The sequence below is a fragment of the Hyaena hyaena genome, unplaced genomic scaffold (genome assembly GCF_003009895.1).
Source record: "Hyaena hyaena isolate Hyena2069 unplaced genomic scaffold, ASM300989v1 scaffold_1007, whole genome shotgun sequence".
Taxonomy (NCBI): Eukaryota; Metazoa; Chordata; class Mammalia; order Carnivora; family Hyaenidae; genus Hyaena; species Hyaena hyaena.
The window spans coordinates 28,703-47,307 of NW_024081640.1; positions in this window are offsets into that span (position 1 = coordinate 28,703).

Below are 18,605 nucleotides of genomic sequence, written 5' to 3' on the forward strand. Positions count from 1 at the left end.
CTTAAAATTTGATTGACGCCAAATAAAATAGGGTAATTTTATCACATACCTGCAAAGCCATCTGTTGCAAACCATAACACTTTGTAGCAGTTCCACGTGACAGTATCCAAAGAGCAAAATTAGAATCCGGTCTGCCAAAGCAGTGAGTGGGAATGTTATCCATTCAGGATGTTGCAGGCAACATTTCCTTGTAACTAACTGCCTTCCACTTAAGATACCTTTTTCTCTCATAAAGACAGGCTTATGCTGGGTAAGGCTCACCAGGGCTTCCACATTTGTGCCCATCCTCATTCATTCCCCAGATTCCCTGTGCCATGTGAGCCTGAGACCAAAGAAATCACCTTCAAGCTACAAAATAAAATCATTTACTCTAACTGCCTCTTTCAACCAATGAGGAAATACTGTTTCCAAGGTGACTCAGCAAGTCTGAGAAAGGGCTGAGGACAACTACCCTAAAAAAATATTAATTTTTTAAATGTTTGTTTATTTTTGAGAGACAGACAGAATGTGAGTGGGGGAGGGGCAGGGAGAGAGTGAGACACAGAATTCGAAGCAGGCTCCAGGCTCCTAGCTGTTAGCACAGAGCACTGCGGGGGCTCAAACTCACAAACCATGAGATCGTGACCTGAGCTGAAGTTGACACTCACCCAACTGAGCCACCCAGGTCCCCTAAAATCCTTAAAATAATTTATTTTAATATACATAAGGTCCTTGCATGTAGCTGGTAACTCTTGATCTGCTATCAGAGTTTTGTTTTCTTTACCCCAGGGCAGGAAACAGGTCAGCCTGGCTGGATGTAAGCCTGTCAACAATTTGATTTATGGGGTCCACGTCCTAGTTTCTCTCCCAAAACATTAAACAAATAGGCTTTCATTCAATCATTACAGTTTTATTCCTTTGAGGTTTGGGGCTTTTAATCCTCAAGACATTGATTAAACCCTTGTTAGCAGTCACAAATTGTGTTATTACCAGTATCCTTTGCAGAGATTTTTAAGATTGAAACATCAGATAGAAACTCGAATAAGGAATTTGGGTGGAACAACAGGCAAAGTTTACATTTTACTGACTTTCCAATTTTTCAAAAGGATGCCTATGATGACATGGCATAACAACAGTCTTCTGGGATCCTCTTGGTTCCAAGGATATTTATTTGGAGTAAACTGGTCCAGGTTTCAGGCACTCTAAAGCTATAGTACAGGTTCAAGAAAATCAATGTCTCCTACTTGGGAATGATCATCATGACCTTGCATTAGGGCAGCTCTCTCCAAACAGACAATCCACACCTTGATGCAGACAGCTGCAACCAACACCATATATTTAGCATCACCCACATGGTAAATGGAAACATCTCTCCATTTCACACCTACTACAAATCCTAAATTTTTTTCCCCAGGAATGACCTTTGAGGATTTTTATCCAGGGTACATGCCTTTTAAAATCCGTAATAAAGGCCTGTGAGATCAGTGTGACACTCTAACGTATTACCCTAGCAATGGGATCAATCACAGCCCAGGGCTAGAGATTCAATACATCTTGTCAAAAGAATGCAAAATTTTCCGAATACATTACAGTGAAGTTTGCAAATCCCACAGACATAAATTAGGAGATCTGCTGGATATACTTGCATGTCACTGAATCTTTGCTGGGCACCTTGCTGGTGCAGAGACTGCACAGGGCTGCTTCTGAGGCAGAAAGAATGGTGGTTCCCCAAACACACATAGCTACCTCTTCTACCCAGAGGGGTTCTAGGGTTACTCAATCTGCATTTCTCATACCCTATTAGCCCTGTATAACCTTGCAAGTGCTAATTTCTTCAGCAAAGCAAGGAGAAATAATGAAAGAAAGGAAAGGAAAAAATGAGGGAAAAGAAGAAGCAAAAGTGCATTTATTAGCTCAGTGAAAGGAAGTGAAGAAGAAAAATGTTTTCCCTGGGAATTCTGGATTTGTTAATATTGAACTATTTTTTATAGCCATTGCTCTTGCTTCTGATAATGTTTGATGACCTAGGAATTGCCCTCTCAGACATTTTCTACTCCTGGTTAGCTTGGAGGATGTGGTTTTATGACCTGAGTGAGACCACATTTCTCTCCTTCAGAGACCAGGGCTGTTTTGAAATCTTTCCCTGCAGACACTATTGCAGGAAGGACACTATTGCAAGGTTGCTAATCTTTGGCCTCAGTCAGAAATGACTTCAGAATCAGAGGGTGGGAGAAGCAGAGGAAACAAAGCAGGAGTGAACACTGAGTGGCTTTTGAAAAGTATTTGTTCCCTCAAGAACATTGCACAGCCCGGAACTTCTCTGACCTCAACCCCTGCACTTTTTTAAAGGCCGCATTCATCAATTATTTGGTGTTAATGAAGTCAGAGAAGTGAAATTATGAAACCCAACAGATAATAAGCCTCCGTGTCACCACTTGTGATAAGCTGGCTAACGTGAATGACCCCGCACAACAGCTGCTGGCAAATGATTACTCCTTCTGGGTCTTTTGAAAGTTCAAAGTAGAAACACCATAACCTTTGTAATGAAGTTATAAGCCTCCATGTTTTAACACCTAATTTCAGAAGAACTTCCAAACTCAGGATTATAAAATAAGCAATTCTATTCCTCTAGTTTAACTCCAACAGTGACACATAACACTCTGAAACAGCAAGCCATACATTTGTGGTACCTTAGTCCACTACCAACATGAATAAAGAAGGGAAAAATATAGATGGAGCCATGAAGCTGCTATCTTTCCTACAGAGTAAATTATGCCTGAGGCCAAGAACAAAACCAAATTCTTCACAAGAAAATGTGATCAGATCACATGCTATATGCATGCACACTGAAACATCTTTCCCTAATTTACTCAAGTAATCAGTACATCTTTAGGAAGCATACACCAAAATATGAACTTCCTGACAACAATCACAATGTAAAATACACCCCCAAAATACAGCGGCTAAGTCAAAAAGTAGTACATCTCCCTCTTAAAGACAATTTTGTTAGTTCAGGCCTGACATGGTGACACCATAGAGGTGGAGAACCAGACTCCTTCCATTTCATGGTTCTACCCTTTTTTGGTTGCTACCTTGTCCCTGCAGTCTGAGAGGTCCTCATCAGATCCATACTCCAGCCCACAAAAAAGAGAGGAACAAGAGAATATAGAGGTCATACCCGCCCTCTTTTAAGAGCATGACCCAAAAATTCAGTGCATGAATCTGCTCACATGCCCCTGGCCAAGTCTTCGACAAATGGCTGCACTTAACTATAGGTAAGTCTGGAAATTTTAGTGTTTATTTTGGGCAGCCATATATCCAGCTGAAATGTAGAGATTCTAATCCTAAAAAGGAAAAATAGAGAATAGAAATGGAAAGAAATGCAGCCATTGCTGCCATACATATAGATATCCAGAACCTGTTAAAAAGTATTGAGTAAGGGACAACAGTCTTCTAATATCCTGAATCCTTTTCATGCCAACCCCATGACCTCCCACCTTGTCCTCGAACACTCTGCGCCTTCAGAGACAAACCTTTTGTTTTTTAAAACAAACTCTTCCCCTGGCTCCATTTTCTTGTGATTTTCCTTAGCATTGCTACCCTGTGTTATTAACTGAAATGTATTAACAGACACTATACCATGAACACCCATCTTGAAACTTTTTCAAAAAAGGGTGGCCTCTGAGGCAGTTACACTCAGGGCATTGTCTTCTCTATTGTTTCTGATCACCCCTAAAAATCTCTGTCCCTTCTATTGTTTCACAAGAAGCTTGAGGTAGCTTCTTTACTTCACAGTGCCTCAATGGATTCTCTCAAACTTTCCATTTGTGTTGATTAACCAAACCCATCACGATGGCCCAAGTTTAACACCCCCTCCTCCTTGAAGCTCTCCCTGACCACTTTAGGTATTGCTGACTGTATTTTCCTTCAAACTTCTCCTTCCTCATACAGTAATTTTATCCCACAATTTACACTTACAGGTCCTCTTACATAAACTGTTCACATCATGCGATGTCATGTGTACTAACACTGCCTTCTTAATATTATGAATTCCTTAAAGACAGCGGTCATCATCATGCTCAAAATTTCAAACTAGATGGACTTTTTGAAAGCTTTAAATTTAAAAGGTGCTTATTGTAAGACTTTCACAGTGTGATCACAGCTAACATGTATGAGAAAAAAAAAAAGAACTGTTGGAAGTGATGGATACTGACAGCAGAGACTGTGGTGATGATTTCATAGAAGTGTATGTATGTCCAGAGTCATCACATTGTCTACATTAAATAGGTACAGTTTTGTTGATGTCAACCATACTTCAGAATGGTTTTTAAAAATAATCAACTATAACTTGATTATTTAAAGATATAATCAAGACCTATATCCCAAAACATTAAGGCTACAAGGCGAGCAAGAAGAGGAGCACTGAGCACAGACTAAAGGCAATACAAAGGCCTCATGTAAACTGTGAGAACTCAGACTCCCCTTTGAGTCAGCTCTGCAGATAAGTCAACATTTTGGCAGTAAACAGTGTGGAATGATGCATGAAGAGACCATCGACAGAGATATTATTTGTCTATTCTGTAAGTTCTAGGATCTACAGTTTCAATTTCAAATATCATTTGGATCAAGCTTTCAGAAACGTCTCCTCATGACACTTTAGTGTTTCTTTTGCCTTGAGACTTTAAAAAGATGAAGGAATTATTGAACACAATGATGTAAACAGATTTATTCTTAATTAAACATACACATACATGTTACCTATGAAGATAATTTTAATAACTATATAGTTATGGCACTAACTAAAATTCTTCCTCAAAATGGACCAAGAAAAATCTTCATCTACCTATCCTGATGACCCCTCTCCATTTTATTTTGTCATATAATTCCACATATAATTCCGTGTCACCATTACTTCTCTTGTTCCAGATCATTCCATGTCCCATTATAATTCACAGGCTCGACTATTTATTCCTCTATCAAATCTGAAAACCAGGAACAGTTCTGCCTCTTACTCCTCCTTTTCCTTTTCCTTTTCTTCTCTGCCCTGACCCTACAATCCCCCTCTCTCTTCTCCTTCCTTCTTATTCTAGCAATAGCTTCCTTTCTTTGTTGAGGCTATGGCACGAAGGATATAATTCTCATTTGGGCAGGAATTAAGTAATTTTCAAGAAAAGTGACCCATCATCAACTATTAATTATTATTCAAAAATTTATTATATCTCAAACTTCTACACTTTTTTATGCTCATGTGTGTGGGCATAGCTCTGTATATCACCAATGATGGTTGCTTTGTCCTATTTATAAATCTAAAAGGATCCAAATAATATATACAAAATTTTACCCATGATGTGCATTTTGAGACAAGAAGACCTGAATTGTGGAAGCTATTCTTTTGTCTCCCCCCTCTTTATTTTGTTCCACATTTTGCATTCTGGCCTACAGTGCAACGGCTCTAATCGCTCTAGCTTTGGAGTGATACAATGCATTAAAGTGGCTTTTATGATTGATTAAATGCTCCAGCTCTGCTACTACATTTAATCAATGGCAGCAACCCAACACAGCTTCACTGGCTACAAGGCATTAGAGATTAAGCTTCACACATTTTAGCTATTTCAGAGCAAATTATAATTTTTGTAACTACAATATTTTTTGAACTTCAGAGAGTGACAATTGTTTCTAGGAAAATGCCATGTTCACTTCAACTAATTAGAATGCTCAGCATTATTGTAAAGTATATTTCACTAACACCTGGCCTTTATAAAAGTTATAATAATATTGATTCCACACTTATTTCAATGGTTTGGGGATGACTCTTCTCATAAATGGTCTTAAGAGAAGTCTGACAGCTCAGTCACCAGACACCAAAATTTCAAGACTTGGAGCATTTATATGGAAAAATTTTCATCTGCTTTAATCTTCTACAATAGGCAAATCTCCCTTGGTTCTGGTGACACAAGAGATAGTTGTTCTTTCTTATGCATTTTTCTAGAATGAAGTGAAGAATATACTTCCCCCCTCCAGGACTCCTATTTCTTCCCTAAGCAACTGCCTCAGATAGATCACATGCTGATTAAATAACAGACTGTAGACATTTGGCTACAACCATTAAGAGATGTATGGACCACTGTTTACTGTCCTCTAAAGATGTAGCTCAATGTTATGTTTCTCTTGAGAGCAGATACCAAGGCAGACCATCAAAATCTTTTACAAGAACTACAATTCCTTGCTGGTAATATCTAATGTGTATTTGTACAATGTGACTTTTATGGCCTCAACTCCAACAAAATGCTGAAAACCTCAAAAGATCATTGAAAATAAGACAAAATAAATAATTAAGACAACATCTCTTTTGTTTATAAAACTGAAAAGTATTCCTAAGTGAACTCTTGTACTATGTTGATTACCACTCTCTTTTAAGGGACAATGTTTCCAGGACAGGCTACTACCAAAGAAGCCAAAAACACTGAATAAGTTACATTTGTGAATACACCAAAAATGGTAAAAATCCTCAGTTTGAAAACCAGAGCTGAAGAACTGTAACCAATGATGAAGAAAACTAACTAATCAGTACTTTCCAAAAATATGACAATACTGAAAGACAAAGAAGGATGAAAGTCCTACTACAGATTAGAAGAAATTACAGTGAAACTGTAATGAAATGTACTGTGGGATTTAGGTAAGATACTGAAATAGAAAAACCGTGGAAAAAAAGTGATGGAATTCAAATAAGGTCTATATTTATTAGTAGTATTATATCACAGCTAATTTCCTGGTTTTGATAACTATACTACCATTATGTAAGATGTTAACATTAGGGAAACATGGGTGAAGATTTTGAGAACTCTACAACTTTTGTTAATTTTTTTGTCAATCTAAAATTAATCCAAAATAAAGTAAAACAACAAGTAAAGACTGGTAGTGAATGAAGTTTCTGGTCAATCAACTTCTACAGGATTAGGTTATCAGAATGCTTTTAGATATAAGCAAATCCAATGGAAATTATCTCAAAGAGGAGTTTTATTGGCTTCCTGGAAGTTCACAGGTAGGTGGCCTTCTGACTTGGTCCAATTGGGATGCCTGCTTTATTTCTGTTATTCTTTCCTCCTCTCACTATGGATGCTCTTTAGGCTGGATTTTTTCATGACCTTATGATGGGTGCCAGCAGTCACTGAAGCCAATCTTCCTCATTTGCTTTCTGAGAAAGGAGGAGAAACAGACTATCTTCCTTTCTGCTATGAACTACAATCTTAGGAAAGGCCTCTAGCCATTTTCTCCTTCAGTCTTAGGCAAGACTTGAGTCACATTCACATTCCTACACAAATGGCTGACAAGAGATCTACATGATCAGTTTAATTGGAGCTCATCTTTGAAACTGAGGGTAGACTTTGCTTTTCTTGAACAACACAACTGCATAAAGAAGAGCTATAAACCTGAGGAAAATTAGGTATCTGTCAGGAAGAAGGAAATGGATGTTTGGGAGGTAACCAATAACATTCAATACCATTATAATGAAAATAAATGTTCTTGACATTCAGAAAGCGATCACTGTTGAGTATATAAGATGAACTACTACTTGACAGGGTAGAGAGTATGTATGTAGATAAAAGTAATCTAACAGTTGGAACAAGGAATTGCTATTGTTCCAATGTGTTTTCAGCTAAGAACTAGGTAACTTTGGGTGCCTCCACTATTGACAGATCCTATGTTTAGTTTCCTTACAGAGCTATACTTCCTCAGTGCAAAGCTCCTGTACCTCTAATAACCAGCCTCTTCGAAAATACATTACATATGTATACACTGGCCTCAGGTCTACTTGTCAGAAATCTATGTTTTATGTTGCGTTCATTCTGTCTTCTGGATCATCAATAATACAAATGCACTCCTTTTTCCTGTGGCAGGCTTTCCAATTCTAGAAAATAACTTTCCCATTTCTCCTCTTCATCACACTGAATGAGGTTATTTTTAGGCATCTCATATGACTAGTCACCTTGGACCACCATGTTCTCTCTCTACCTCCACATTTGGGCTCAGTAAAAGAAACACAGTTGGACTACAGTTTGCAGATCAGAATACTCCATTAATTAATGCAGCCTCACATTATGTGCTTAATGTGTTAACATTATTGCATATTAAGTTCCTAGGGGGTGGGGTGCAGAGGAATGAGTTCCCAGATAATAAACTGCCTCAATGTGCTGAATAACGATACAAATGTCACTTCCATTCTTCCTCCCACCAACTCCTGCTTAGTGGCCTCCTGAGGGTAATAATAATAAAGCAAAGTTAAAGAGAAAGTTGGGGGAGAACTCAGCAGATGTTTGGCCTATTTGAGTCAAGGGACAAGCTCTCCTACTGAGGCCCCAAACAGCCTTCAAACTGCAATAAAATAAACCTTGTTATTGTAGCTGAAGGAATCGGCCTGAGTTATTGCCCTGCAGACATTAGGAATTAGAATATGCATCCATCTATTCTGTGGCCTTGAGAGCAGTTCTAACTCAATCTGTGAGAGCAGAGATGAGAGGGAGAGATGGAAAAATTGCTATATCCAGCAAATCCCCATCCCTCACCCCACACACTAAGGTGTCCTTCATACAAAGATGGCTTCCATATAGAACTTCTTCAACTGGGGGCACCTGGGTGGCTCAGTCGGTGAAGTGTCCAACTTTGTCTCAGGTCAGGATCTCACAGTTTGTGGGATTTCCTACAGAGACAAAGAATTCCTCCTCTCTCCCCTAAACAAAGTTCTAGCAATCATCTGGTCTGCACTACCTGGGCTGACCAGACAGCTTGAGAGGCTTGGACAGCCCTAGTTGATACCAGTGTTCTGCTGTCAATATTAACAGAGTCCCCTTTCATCCTTAAAGGTCTGGATTTGAACAATAAATTATATGGTCATTTGATAACATTACCATTTTGAATCAGAAATCAGGGTACTGGAAGCTCCATACGAAGGCCTGATTACCCTATAAATGCCGTTATGAAGTACAGGTTGATCATAATATAATTCCCATTTGGCAGATAAGAGAGTGACACCCAATGTTATATAACTTGGTCACAGCAGTACCAACTGTAGGACTCCGGTCACCTGAGTCTTACTTGCTAGAAAATGTTGTTGAAGGCCCTTTGTGTTTCCCCCTCCCTTCCTACACTCAATGAAAGGGGAGAGAAGCAGCTAAGGAGACTTTGTTTTTTCCTCTGTATATGATGTTTTTAAGAATTTTTCCTTCTTCTGGATGAATGAGATGGTAGGATTTAAAGAAACATAAATTATGTACTTTTTCTCTGCTTCATAAGGCATCACTTGTTATTTTTTAAAGTAATGCATATTACTAGGTACAGAAAATGTAAAGAGAAAAATGTTCAGTCTTAGAATATGGTGGGAGAGTCTATGAAGAAGAGAGTCAAAATTTTGTTTAGGATCATACTTTTACTCCATTTAATCTTCCCAGAATGTCCTTTCTGCTTTATTACATGTGTCTACATCATCACATACTTTTAAGGCCTCTCTGAAATGCTTCCTAAGAGCCCTGATCCACAGTAACCTTTCTCCCTCTACTGGGTCTCAGCCACTTATTTTGCACATGCTATATACACCTATGCACTTTTCCAAGGTATGTGTACATGTCTTATACCTCTTTGTATTCTTGGTACTTAGGCTACATGGCTTGTGGTTAAGCCTATCTTTTTAATCGTAATTTATGATGATGACAACCATCATGATGATGCTACTATCAAATGGGTTTCCATCTGATTGTTGAGTCTTCACACATATACTGCCTTCAACCTTGTTTGATTATTAGCCTTGATCACATATCTTAAAGGACTTTTAAATCCTGTAAATAATACCTGTGTCCCCTCATAGAAAATTACATTCAGGCCTAGAGCTTCTCAGATATAGAAAGATGTTGACAAATTGCTGCAAATTCAGTGGAGAGTTGCTGGATTGATTAAGGGGATGCAGGACTTGATTTATGAGCAAACATTAAAAGAACTAAATATGTATAGCCGAGCTCCACAGCAATTCAGAGTTGGCCTGGGGGATCTGACGACTGTGTATTAGTAGCCAGAGGATGAAAACAGCATTGCAAGAAGAACCACTTAAATTAGGGAAAGCGGCCTTTGGTGACACTCACCAGGGATTTTAATTACTGGGGAATAAATGTCTTGATGTATGAATTCAGTGCTTCTCAAACTTTCATGTATACACAAATCACCTAGGGATCTTGTGAAAATGCATATTCTGATTCAGTGAGTCAGAGACTCTGCAGAGACTCTGCATTTCTAGTAAGCTTCTAAGCGGTCCAGAGACTAAACACACTCAGGCAAGCCTCTTTTCTTATAGAATTGTATAGATCTGTTCAATTTCAGAGTAAATAATAAGCTTCACATATGGGATGTTTAGCCTAAATAAAGTATCCTGGAACACACACAGAGGGAGCTGGGACACACACGGGACAAGCAGGGCAGGGAGAGGAGTCCTTTTCCTCTGGTGTTCATCTGCCCCAATTGGCATCCATAGAGGGCCTGCATACTGTGAAGAACTACTCAGGCCCATTGCTTCTCCCATATTTATCTTTCCACTTGTGCCAGATGACAGCATAGGAAGCAGAGATACTGCCAAGTTATGATTGTAGACTATCAGAAAGTTCCTTTTTGCTTCCAAAATAGCTTTCCCACCTTTTCATTAATGCCTAGAAGTCTACAGTTTTGTTCCCTTAGCTTAAAACTCCCATCCCCTTTATAATGGAAACCCTATTGGTTATTTGTACCTTACTGCTTACAGCTTTATATTCTTTCCTGGTAGATTTTAGTAGAGGACGAGAAGACATCCTAAGGGCAATAAGTACTGGGAGTATCAACAAAGATGAAGAATGTGAGGACCACCCACTCATTTCACTCATAAGAATGAAGTCCAAAGAAGAGAAAGCACTTTGGCAAGGTCACGTACTTTCTTGTTGCTTAAATCCAAGATTCCTGATTTGCAGATCAGTATTCTTTTCCAGTGTGCCAAAGCTTCTTCTCTCCCCTTCTAGAAATCTGCACTGTTCAAATCTTCCTCTGTTTTGGGGTATAAACAAAACTAGGGCTTTCCTCAGCCCTTAGAACAAGTCACTGATGGACAGTTTTTCTCACTTGAATTATGCTTAATCAGATAACCTAAAGATAATGTTTCCTTCATCAGATGTAACCCCTAAACAGGTGAGCTTCAGATTATTATAACCAAAGCAATTAGGATGGAAATTGGGAAGGTGAGCCCAGTCGCTTTCCATCAAACAAACAGCTCAAGGAGATTTTGAGCAAATCACTAATTACCGAATGATGCATCATCTCATCTCTACACATATGATCAGTCCAAGGAGCACAGTAAGGACAGTGTGCCTGCATTCCCTCTTACCCCACTCCCTCATGCACTCCATGTTTCTTTCCATTTGATAGCCCAGATAATGACACCCCCTGTTGTCCTTAGATTGCACACTTCACACAAATCTTATTTGTATCTTCTAATTTGATCATCCTAACTTTTTAAGTATTACTCCTTTTTTTCTATTTTTAGGCTGTAGAAATTGGTTCACAAACAAAGTTAATGTCATACCTAATGTCACAAACTGGAGTTTGGATTCTGGTCTTTGGACTTAAAATCTTTTTCTCAACATACCACCTTGGTCAAACCAGTTATTTCAGTCCTGGGGTAAGTTCAGAACTTGTTGCTTTTACCTAATGAAGTAGAATTTACTGAGTCATGATAAGATATGGGTTTTGTGTATTCCTGTGTGATTTTATGATTTTCATCTCTTTTTCCTAATCTGTCTCCCACCTTGAGCAAGTACAATCATTAGCAAATGATGATAAAGCTTCAATTAACTGGAATTGAAATAATCAGAGCTGACAAACAGTATTTTCTTCAATTCCGTGGGTTAAAGAAAAAAGCAGAAGGCAAGTAAACCAAATGGAGCAATTTTACTTCAAAAATCCAGTGCAAATCCTCAAGTCATTATAAATTCAGTGTGAACTCTTCATTTTTTCTGTCTCTATCTTTAGTAAAGAACATTGAGAATTCATAGTCATTAAGATGTCACCAAGGCTCTAAGATCCCTAGCATCTGCAAGAGACAAAGTCAATCAGGTTCAATATGCTCTCCCTACCAAGACATAAAACAACTGTGGACACTAAGCCAATGCCCAACAATAAAGTTTGACAAAAATGTGTGAATCTCGTTCAGATTCTTGATTCCCCATGAGCTGTAACTGATGATATTTCCAATACCTATATGTCCTACTTAGTCTTACTGCCATTTTTCCCCCTAACTTGGCTACTAGAACTCAAAATACCTAAGTAGCCCCACCTCATTCCATCAGTGACACAAAGCTTAACCATCACTTAAGAGCCATCTCCTATGCTACTTGGATCTGTAGAAATAGCCACATGACTCTTTCCAATGATCTCAAATTGGCAACGTTTAGAGCAGGTGGTACTGGCATAAAGTAGCACTGGTTTTTTTTTTTCTATGTGCTTTTACTATGTATTTCTTAATATATAAGCCTGAAAAAAATATATAATTTCTATATATATTTTTATATTTTTTATAAAATTATATATAATTATATATATTATATTAATAAACATTAAAACAATGTTTATTATACATTTTAGTTGTCCTACCTTATCTTTGAGGTATATATGAATAACAAAGCTTTTAGTGCTGAGCAAAAGAGTGATAAAAATAAAACCAGGTGGTACAGGCAGAATACAGTTCCAAACATACTAAAGCACAGTGGGAAAAGTGACATCAAGGAGGGTGACCAGGACTAGATGTGAAAATAAATTTTAAAAAGCTGTATATGAGGGTGAAAATGCAGAGTCACAGATCATGTGAAAATCTAAAATGAAAATTTACTCACAAAAATACATTACATACACCAATAGCTACAAGTAAAATGATGGCCAATACCAATGTCAACAAAACCTGAAGAAACTGGAACTCTCATATTTCCTACAATAATGTATAAGGATATAACTAAGTTGGAAGACTATGTTAGTATCTATTAAACACTGCCTTACCCTTTGACATAGAAATTCCACTCCTAGATATATACCGAAGAGAAATTCATTTGGCCAACAAAAGACATATAAAATATTCATAATAGCTTTATTTAAAATAACCAAAACAAGGAATCCAAACATAGATGAGAAAATGGACCTACAAGTGGTAATATTTTCATTCAATGGAATATTATATAATAAAAGGAACATATATTCAACACAGATGAGCTTTCTACATAGTATGTTGGATGAAAAAATCTAGACAAAAAAGATGTATCATGTATAATGCCATTATAGCAAAGAAGCCAGGGCAGTGAATACAGGGAAGTAGTGGGGTGGGATGAGAAGGTTGACAAGTGGAAAGAAGCATGCAAGAGTCTCCTGGGTACTAGAAATGTGCCTTAGCTTCTTGATTACCTGCGCGTATAGGTATAAAAATTCATTGAGCTTTACCCATAATATTCACTTACTTTATATGTTTTACTAAGCATACCACATATCATTATGCCACAATTTTTAAAAACTGTTTGAAGGTAACAGTAATTCTCAACACAGGAACTGAATAGAATTCACATTCCCTTCCAATCTTTGATTTGGGGCTTCCTTTGAAGACTTAAGTCCTAAATTAGGGAGAAAAACTCCAACACTCTTAAAGACAAAGACCTTGGTCAGAATGCCTGACAACAAATGCCCCAACACACTCCAGCTCCTTAAGTGGCCTTAATCAGATGGCATTTGGCTAATGAGCCAGGTTTTTTACAGATATAAGTACATACATATCAGACAAATGCCCAATGGCCAATGAGTAAGGCTGCAGTAATTGTCTTTCTTATGGGTATTATGCATATGTATAACTTTTATCATGAATGTAAAATTTTCTTTACTCACTGCATCTCCATTCCCTATTTTTAAACTGCAAAATTTGGTAATTTGCCATGGGAATTCAGGATACTTTTGAAAATGAATAATGTTCCATTATATTTTAATCACCTTTTATATGAGTTTTATATCTCATTTGTGGATTACTAGTCTATTAAAAATTAGTCTGGAAGAAAATTAAAACACCTTAGAAAGAGACAGTGCCAGAGTAATATTTAAAAAAGAAAAAAAACCTTTTTAGCTATAGTACTACCCTCCCCTCAATCAATTTTAAGGTAAAACTGAACAGATAACAATTGTTTAGCATAATCTCTGGGCAAGGTAAAAGACTGAACAAGGTAGTAGAATGAACAAACAAGTCAGAGGATAAATATATCCTGATTTTTATCATGGGAAAAATCAGCTAGACAGATCACAATGATTTTTGGACACTGATGTTGCCTAGAAAATTATACCATTGAGAATACACCATTAATAGAGTAACTATTATTATACTACTAATCACCATAATATACACTATTAATAACTGATATCAATATAATACTATCAATGGTATAATTGAATAAACATATTACTATATTATACTATTAATTACACTGTTAACTGCAACTGCCTCAAAATATTAGGTTCTGAGAATTAAATATCGATGGTAGCCAAAGTAATATCCTCAACTAGATTTTAAAAAAGAGAGACAAGGGACCTGTCAAGATGGCAGAGAAGTAGGGAGCTCAGTACATTTCACTCGCCCCCATCTCTCAAATGGAGAAGGCCTCAAGCCATAGGAACCCTTACAGAATCCAGAAGCTCGGGAGGAAAAGGAAACAATCCGCTGAGAAAAACTTATAGCGTGAGTGCGAACTGGGGAAGATAAAAACGGGCTGATATCGGAGACACAGAGGGAGGGGGGATCCCCCTTTGCAGGGAACCAGTGAGTCTAGAGTAAAAAAGAAAGAGTGGCTGAAACTGCTCAAGACACTGAAGCCGTCACTGGAGAAGAGAAAAACCTCTGCTCAGGACACAAAGGGATCTGGTTTCCTGCTGTCCAGCTAACCTTAGGTGGACGCACTCATCCTAGGCAACCCTGGGAAAAACTGCTCCTCGCTGCACCTGAAGCTGCGCTGTTGTACTTCTGGCTTGGCTGGATCCGCAGCAGGGAGGTGAGAGGCTTGAAACTGCTCTGAGGGACTCGCCTGCTAGCTTATATTTCAGGCTACGGGACACAGAGGGACCTGGTTTCCTGATGCCCAGCACACCCTAGGTGGGACGCACTCATCCCAGGTGACGCCGGGAGAAACTGCCCCTCGTTCACCACTCAAACTGGAGGGAACGCAGCAGCCGGGCCTTTCTGCTTCTGGCTCAGCTTGACCCCCAGGGGAGAGGCAAGAAGCTTGAAACTGCTCTGAGGGACTCGCCTGTGAGTTTATATTTCAGGGCAATATCAATGGGGTGCGCGGACAGAGATCTGGAAACGATTCCTGGCTTGGGATATAGAGCACGGCCCACCTTGGCTATGCCCCCAGCACACGGAGATCAGACCCAAAAGAGTGAGTTGCAATGCGTGGTGTGAGAAGGGACTGGGGCACCGCCACTTTTCTCCCCACAGCCACCAAGGCAAGACCCCTGTGGGACACCCTGGAAGCTAAAACCTGCCCATCCATCCCCGCTATAGAGCTGCCTTTTTTTTTTTTTTTTTTTAAACCGGACCAGAATGGGTGCACTGCCCTGATTAATTCTGGTCACTGGCTTGCTTAAACAGTCACACTTAATCCATTCTCTAGATGTATATTCTATACCTCCAATGCTAACTTTTTATCTCTCTCTCTGGAGTGATCAAACTATGTAGTTTCTCTGAGTAGCATTATCATCATTTCTTTCACCTTCTCTCTAATCATATTCCCTTCTTTCTCTCTGTGAATTAAGCTTCTTAGTCTTTCTGTCTGCTCATTTCATTTCCAATGTTGCTTCCTCCCTGCCCTGTTATTTCTCTCTTTGTATATGCTCTTCCATCAACATTGCGTATACTCAGCTCTTTATTTGTAGCTGGGAATTCTGGTTCTGTGCTTTAGACTGTCCTTTGTCTATTGTTTTTTTTTTTTTCTTTATTCTTTTCTCCTTTTCTTTTTTATGTATTCTTATTTTTACTATTTGTCTTCCTTCCTTCCTCTTTTTTTGTTATGTGTCCCTTCATTTTTTTTCTTTTTCCCTTTTGGTTTGAGTGTTTGTTGGATTTGTATGTGCATTTGTGTGCCTTTGTTCCCTGTGTGTTTGTCTGTTTTTTTCCCCCAGGGCTACCTCAAGAAACAATCTAAAGTACACATGGTAGAGAGTCCCAATTACCACTATGAGTAGGAAAATAAAATAACCAAGGTCTCAACGAGAGAGACCAAGAGACACACTTCAAAGAACACTTTCTGAATGGGCAGGCCCTGGACAGTCAAAGAGCCTTCTCGGGTACAGCAGCACTCACAAGTGCAGACTGCATAACAAGCTTTTAAAACTAACAAGAGATAGAAAGCTAACCAAAATGATGAAACGGAAGAACTCTCCTTCAAAGAAATTCCAGGAAGAACTGACAGCTAAAGAACTGCTCAAAACAGATATAAGCAACATAACTGAACAAGAATTTAGAATAGTCATAAAATTAATCGCTGGGCTTGAAAAAGGCATGGAAGACATCAGAGAAACTACTGTTACAAAGACTATGGAGTTTAAAAATAGTTGTGATGAATTAAAAAAAAAGCTATTAATGAGATGCAAAATAAAATGGAGGCGTCCAGTTGCACGGATTGAAGAAGCAGAAAGGAGAATAAGTGATTTAGAAGACACAATTATAGAAAAAGAGGGAGCTGAGAAAAAGAGAGATAAACTGATCCAGGAACATGAAAGGAAGCTCGAGAGCTCAGCGATACAATCAAACGGAATAATATCGGTATCATAGGAATTCCAGAAGAAGAAGAGAGAAAGAAGGCCACTGAAGGAGTCCTTGAACAAATTATAGCAGAGAACTTTCCCAATATGGGGAAGGAAACAGACATTGAATTCCAAGAGGCACAGAGAACTCCCCTCAGATGCAACTTGAATCGATCTTCTACACAACATATCATAGTGAAACTGGAAAAATATAAGGACAAAGAGAATTCTGAAAGCAGCTAGGGAGAAAAGGACCCTAACATACAAAGTAATCTATCAGAGTGGTGACAGACCTATCTACTGAAACTTGGCAGGCCAGAAAGGAATGGCAGGAAATCTTCAATGTGATGAACAGAAAAAATATACAGCCAAGAATCCTCTATCCAGCAAGCCATGTCATTCAGAATAAAAGGAGAGATCAAAGTCGTTCCAAATAAACAAAAATTGAAAGAATTTGTCACCACTAAACCAGCCCTACAAGAAATCCTGAGGGGGACTCTCTGAGGGAAATGTAGCAGGGAACACAAGATACCAGAGACACTACCACAAGCATGAATCCCACAAAGGACATGATGACTCTAAACCCATAATTTTTCAATAATAACACTGAAAGTAAATGGATGAAATGCCCCAATCAAAAGACATAGGGTAGCAGAATGGATCAAAAAACAAAATCCATCTATTTGCTGTCTACAAGAAACTCATTTTAGACCTGAGTACACCATCAGATTGAAAGTAAGGGGATGGAGAAATATCTATCATGTCACTGGAAGTCAAAAGAAACCTGGAGTAGCTATACTTGTATCAGACAAACTGGACTTTAAATTAAAGACAGTAACAAGGGATAAAGAAGGGCATTATATAATAATTACAGGGTCTATCCATCAGGAAGGCTAACAATTATAAATATCTACGCACCAAATACGGGAGCACCTAAATATATAAAACAGTTAATCGCAAACAGAAACAATCTTATGGATAAGAATGTGCTAATAGCAGGGGACTTTAATACTCCACTTACAGCAATGGATAGATCCACTAGACAGAAAATCAGTAAAGAAACAATGGACTTGAATGACACATTGGACCAAGTAGATTTGACAGATATATTTAGAACTTTACATCCTGAGGCCATGGAATTCACCTTCTTCTCAAGTGCACATGGCACGTTCTCCAAGATAGATCACATACAGGGACATAAAGCAGCCCTCAATAAATATAAAAGAATTGAGATCATACCATGCACACTTTCAGATCACAATGCTATGAAGCTTGAAATCAATCACAGGAAGAAGTCTGGAAAACCTCCAAAAAACATGGAGGTTAAAGAACAGCCTACTAAAGAATGAATGGGCCAATCAGGTAATTAGAGAAGAAATTAAAATTTGGAAACAAATGAAAATTAAATACAACAATCCAAACTCTATGGGATGTGGCAAAGGCAGTCCTAAGAGGAAAGTACATTGTACTCCAGGACTATTTCAAGAAATTAGAAAAAGGACAAGTACAAAATCTAACAGTGCACCTAAAGACTACAAGGAGAGCAACAAGAGCACCCCAAACCCAGTTTTAGGAGAAGGGTAATAATAAAAATCAGGGAAGAAATAAACAATATAGAAACCAAAGAAAACGTTGAACAGATCAATGAAACCAAAGGTTGGTTTTTTTGAAAAAATAAACAAAATTGACAAACCTCTAGCCATGCTTCTCAAAAAGAAAAGAGCACTCAAATAGATAAAATCATGAATGAAAATGGACTGATTACAACCAACCCTTCATAAATACAAGCAATTATCAGG